The 5,925-nt window shown below is 28.1% G+C and overlaps 1 pseudogene; it reads left to right on the top strand.

Moving 5' to 3' along the window:
• Positions 1-1,378: 1,378 nt before the first annotated feature.
• LOC127095144 (uncharacterized) lies at positions 1,379-5,180 on the top strand (annotated as a pseudogene).
• The last annotated feature ends 745 nt before the right edge of the window (positions 5,181-5,925 follow it).

Raw genomic sequence — 5,925 nt, 5'->3', positions numbered from 1 at the left:
TCGTGAGACATGTGAGAAGTGTACACTAGAAGTCATAGCAACTCCATTAGATTACCTCAATTTTGGTTGGAAGCTTTTGAAGCAGCTTATGAGAATTTGGTCAGTGATGTTAACAACTGTTTCAGAAATTTCCAAGATGTCATTAACATTGCGCGCTCATAAATTTTACAGCAACTTCCTCTTCAACTTGAATCATCCTCTGTAAGTTTCTCTCACATTGTTTTGTTTCACTATTAATGTAGAGCCGCTACTCATTATGGTTCAAAAAAAGTAAAGGACATAAATATTTGTTGGAGTTAATTATAAACAGGTTAGTCTCACCAAAGGACCTGTGATGATCCAAACCAAAATGCTCAATCAATGATAATCAATCTCACTACAAAATACATGCAGTTGATCAAAATATTTTTTATCCTAATCAATATAAAAAGAAAAAAACAAAGAGATAAAAAAATATGAATTCTAAAAAAGGGAATCAAAAAGTTAAAAACACTTAAATATAGAATTAAAATTCATTTAAACCAAAAAGTTACTAACTATGCATAGACAGTTTGAAATTGGTTATGTTGTTTCGTTGGACAACACATATTATTAGTTATTTCGTGTGTGAGGTAAATCATTGTTCCATCACTTGAAAGTATGATACATAGATTTTCACAATTCATTTATGTTCAGGGTCGGAACCCCAAACTTTTTTTCTAATTTTTTATGAGTAAAAATACAAAGACACCCTTATTTAAATTAAAACATTACAACATTGCCATTGAAACCTAATTCTTCTCTTATTTCCTGTAATTGTGTATTTTTTCCCTTTCTTTTTTCTCATTTCAAACACACTTTTACTTTCTTTCTTGTCACTGTTCCACTCGCCGCCGGTTCCGATTTTATTCGCCTGTCCGCCCCACGGCATCATCGCCACGCCGCACGAAAGTTTCCGCCGCCGGTTCATCCATTTCTTTTGCCATTGTTTGTTGTTGTGAGTAAGAATAATAAATAATTTTGTGTTCTTCATTTTTTTATGTTGAACAATCAACAATGTCAGTTTTCAATAAAGGATCAGAGTTTTCTGAGTTTGTTAAAGTGTAATTTTTTTTATATTTTGTCAACGTTAATGTGAGTTTTCTGTAATTTGTAATCAAGGTTTTTTTTTTTAATTTAAAATTGTGTCTTTCAGCAATGTTTGACAATGTTAAAGTGTATTTTTTTTCTTCTATTTTGTCAATGTTAAACAATGTTGTCAAAGTGTATTTTTTTCTTCTGTTTTGTCAATGTTAAGCAATGCTGTTAAACTTTGATGTTTTGTTAACATTGATCAATGTTTGTCAATGTTGTTAAAGTTTATATTTTTTTTGTTTGTTTTTGTAGCACCAAATTGATGATGAAGAGTAGAAAAATTAATTCTTTTTTCAAGAGGAAAGAAAGAGATGAAGAAAATATAAATTATGTGTCAGACCTTCAAAGATTTCTTGATAATCTAAGAATTGAAGAAAATGTTAATATAGTTTGCCCATATGACATTGAGAATTCTTTAGAACGTGATCCTGGAAAACATTCTCCAATATGGGAATATCCATTAAATCTAATTGATGAAATACGAAGAGTTTATTTAAAATGGAGTCTATATCAAATGGATTTAGAGCAATATCTATTGTCTGGTAAATAAGATCATCAAAGAAGATTTTAACACGCTTGGTTTAATATTTTTTCATCATGGTTAGAATATTCATCTCCAGAGGATGCTGCTTATTGCTTGACATGTTATCTTTTTATCAAAATACCAAGTGGGCGTCCTGGTTCATATGTCTTCATTTCTACACGTGTTAGAGGTTGAAAGAAAGTTAGAAATGGAAAGTATTGTGCCTTTCTTGAACACATAATGAAGGATCCTTGTTCACCACACAACAATGCTATGAAAGCTTGTCAAGACTTGTTGAATCAATATGGAAACATTATTCAAGCTCAAAGTTTGATTGAAATTATGAAGAATCGACTACGTCTCAAGACTTCAATTGACACATTTCATTGGTTAACTTTTCAAGCTTGTGCTTTTAGAGGTCATGATGAAAGTAAAGAATCACTAAACCAAGGTATTTTTCTTCAATTGATAAAACTCTTTGTATGTTACAATGATGAAGTTTCAAAAGTTGTGTTGGAAAATGCTTCATCTAATTGAAAGTATACTTCACATAAAATTCAAAAAGAGATCATGCACATTCTTTCAAATAGGGTGAAAAAGCACACCCATGAAGAAATTGGTGATTCCAAATTTTGTATAGTTGTAGATGAAGCTCGTGATGAATCTAAAAAAGAGAAAACGTCTTTTGCTTTGAGATTTGTTGATAAATATGGTATTATAAAAGAGATATTTTTTGGTCTTGCACGTGTTAATGACACTACATCTTTAACTCTGAAGTAAAAAGTATGTGATATACTTTCTCTACATAACCTTGATGTCTCTAACATTCGTGGTCAAGGTTATGATGATGCTAGAAGTATGAGAGGAGAATGGAACAATTTATAAGCACTATTTATGAAGGATTGTCCTTATTCATATTATGTTCATTATTTTCCTCATCGATTGCAATTTGCCCTGGTTAATGCGTCAAGAGAAGTTAAATCAATTAATCAATTCTTTGATAAGCTAACACTTATTGTGAATGATTTTTGTTATTCTACAAAGTTCCATATTGAGTTACAAGCTTCCCAATTAGATGAAATTGAATATTTGTTAGAGATTAGTGAGATTGTAACTAGTAAAGGTGAAAACCAAATTGGTACTTTGAGACGTGTTGGTGATACTCATTGGGCTTCACACTTCTCTTATATCAGTATCTTGATAAATATGTATGAAGCAACTTGTATTGTTTTTAAAAGAAACTCCAATGAAGGATTAAATTATGCTTCACGTGGAGATGTTGATAGTGCTTACAATTACTTGAAATTATTTGATTTTATATTTATATTGCATCTGATGAAAGAAATTATGGGTGTCACAAATATGTTTTTACCAAGCCTTGCAACAACAATTTCAAGATGTAGTTAATGTTATGCATTTGGTTTGTGCAATAAAAACTCTTATTCAAGAATTAAGATAAGATGATTGGGATACATTGTTTACTTGTGTGAAGTCTTTTTGTAAGAAAAAACATGATGTTGAGATTTTTGATCTTGATGATATTCATTCAACAATAAGATTTGAATGCTCTCTTCTTGAAGAGAACTAGGTAACCACTGAACATTATTTTAGAGTTGAAATATTTTTCACTATCATTGACAAACAATTACAAGAGTTGAATAGTAGATTTAGTGAGAAAGCGGTTGATTTGTTAACTCTAAGTTGTACTTTGGCTCCCAATGATAATTAGAAGGCTTTTAACTTTGATACTATTTGCACTCTAGTTTAAAAATATTATCCTATGAACTTCAATGAGCAAAGGAGGATTAATTTGTAATTTCAACTTCGGCATTTTATTATTGACGCTCATCAATCATCAAATTTGAATAATTTATCAACTATTCAAGACTTATGTTCATCTTTGGTTGCAATCGAAAAGAATGAAATTTACTATTTAATTGATAGATTGTTCTGTCTTGTCATGACTCTCTCTGTATCTACGACTACTATTCAATTATTTTTCGACAATGAAAATTTTCAAGACCAGATTAAAAAGCAAAATGAAAGTTGATTTTCTATGACAATTCACATTAAAATAAAAATTGCTACAAATATTAATTCTGAGATTATTATTGATGATTTCAAATTACTCAAAGACATGATTTCATGTTCAACTTTTTATTTATTGCAATTTAAATATTTTATATATATTTTATTTATAAATTATATTTTTCACTCAAAAACGTGTACCAACTTTATTGGACAACCTTACTCAAGATTTTCTAGTAGCTCATTTCTTTCGGGTGGTTCTTGAGGTAACATTTAGTTATAAATTATTAGACTCACAACAAGTACAATCACTTAAAGACCGAATTTAATAAAGAATTTTAACTTGAATGAAATGATATATTGAAAAAAAATATTTTTAAAATTTATTGAAAAATCAATGTATCCAATATAGTTCAAATACATTAATTCTTCTTCGATAAATATAAAAAAATAATGTTTTATATATTAAACATTAGAGATACTATTAAAGATTTGAAGAAAAAAAAACATAAAAATCAAAAGTACCAGAAACTAAGGGTCATAATAGATTAGGCCGGAATCATAGAATTTGTCAAACTTGAGTATCACTTACTAAAAATTTTAAACTCTAACTCTGATAAACTTGAATATATTATTTTCGAAAATTTGATTGGTCTATTAACCTACTTAAAAATCTATTTTATTTAAATATTTAAATAAATAACTCAATTAATATTATACAAATTAAAAAATCAATAAAATTTAATATTTATTTCTATTGACTCATTTGAATTTATCTATTAACTTAAATTTTGTGATATTATTTATTTCATAGAATTTATAAAAATAACTCATGAAAATGACTTAAGAGATTGTTCATAATTTTTTTTAATTTTTTCCATAAATTCTTCATAATTATTGAGTAATATTTTTGTATTTTAATTTAAAATATAAAATATAAGACTTATAGAAAAGCTATACCTTTCCTATTTAAAAAAAGTATGGCCTTCTAGTAACACATTATTATTTCATTTATTATTTCAATGGATAATGACTAGGAACAATTCAATTATTATAGGAACAAATGCAATACTTTCTCTCTTTGGCATTCATACATGATCCAGTAGCCTTGTAAAAAACATATGTTTTAGCACACCTTTCATTGCAACACTTTGAATCACAGGTATCATCGCAAAGCCCTAACCCCATACTGCAAGCATATTGTCCTTTAGGTGTAGGAGGTGTGAAATTGAACGCACAAGTGCATAGGTTGTAGTAATGACATGATCCACGTCCACCAGCAGCACCTGGAAAATTTCGACAAGTATCTTGACAATTTTGCTTAGCACAGTCACCTATAATTCTTGAACATGAAGCTCCTACTTGTGTTGATTGCACTATGCTCCCACAGATTAGGGCAAAACAATGACACAAATGTTAGTGAGATTTCTATATATTTGCAGTTAAAAAAAATAGTATTTTGATGATGGAGAAACTTACTTGTGAAGAATGTAATCACGAAGATAAAGACATGTGAAAAGATTTTGTTTGAAATGCACTTGGCCATTAGACAAGTGTTTTTTTTAATCAAGATTATTTGGATTTGTTGCTATAATATATTTTTGTTGTTACTAATCAATCAAAAGCTATGTATTTATAGTTAACACTGGCTCAATTAAAAATAAATAAAAGTAATTAAATAATTAATATACAATTTATTTTTAGTTACATTGAATAAGAAACGGTTTATAAGAGAATTTAATTAATGATGTAAAAGGTAAGGTGTTTTTTTATAAATTAGATAAGAAGTAGTAATTTCTTTTTATAGTTGGTGACATGTTTGACATTTTAATTGAAAAATTGGTTAAATGGAACAATAAAAATCGTTATTTTAGTAAATTTGTAAAGTATATGCATTGTTTAAATGAAATAAGTAGAAATATTGTTTTTGTTTGAATTTATAACATTTATAGGCATTGTTTTTGTATTTTTTTATATGTATTGTGCATATAATATATTTGCAAATCATTTCTAGTAATTGTTAGTTACCTACTTCCGTCCTATATTATATAAACTTCCGTCCTATATTAGGCAAATTTCATATTTTTAAATTCGTTAAATAATTGGTGGTTATATAGGGATGGCAATGAATATTTTTTGGAAAAGATATTATAGTGTTTGTTCTTATATTCAAATTTTAAAAAAAGTATCCGTATCCGAATTATATTTTAATGGACAACAATCTTAAAGATTGTCCACATCCTTTGGGCATCTCAGTGTCC

The sequence above is a fragment of the Lathyrus oleraceus genome, chromosome 6 (genome assembly GCF_024323335.1).
Source record: "Lathyrus oleraceus cultivar Zhongwan6 chromosome 6, CAAS_Psat_ZW6_1.0, whole genome shotgun sequence".
Lineage (NCBI taxonomy): Eukaryota > Viridiplantae > Streptophyta > Magnoliopsida > Fabales > Fabaceae > Lathyrus > Lathyrus oleraceus.
Note: the sequence above shows the minus strand (reverse complement) of the source record. Positions and strands in the feature narration are given on the sequence as shown.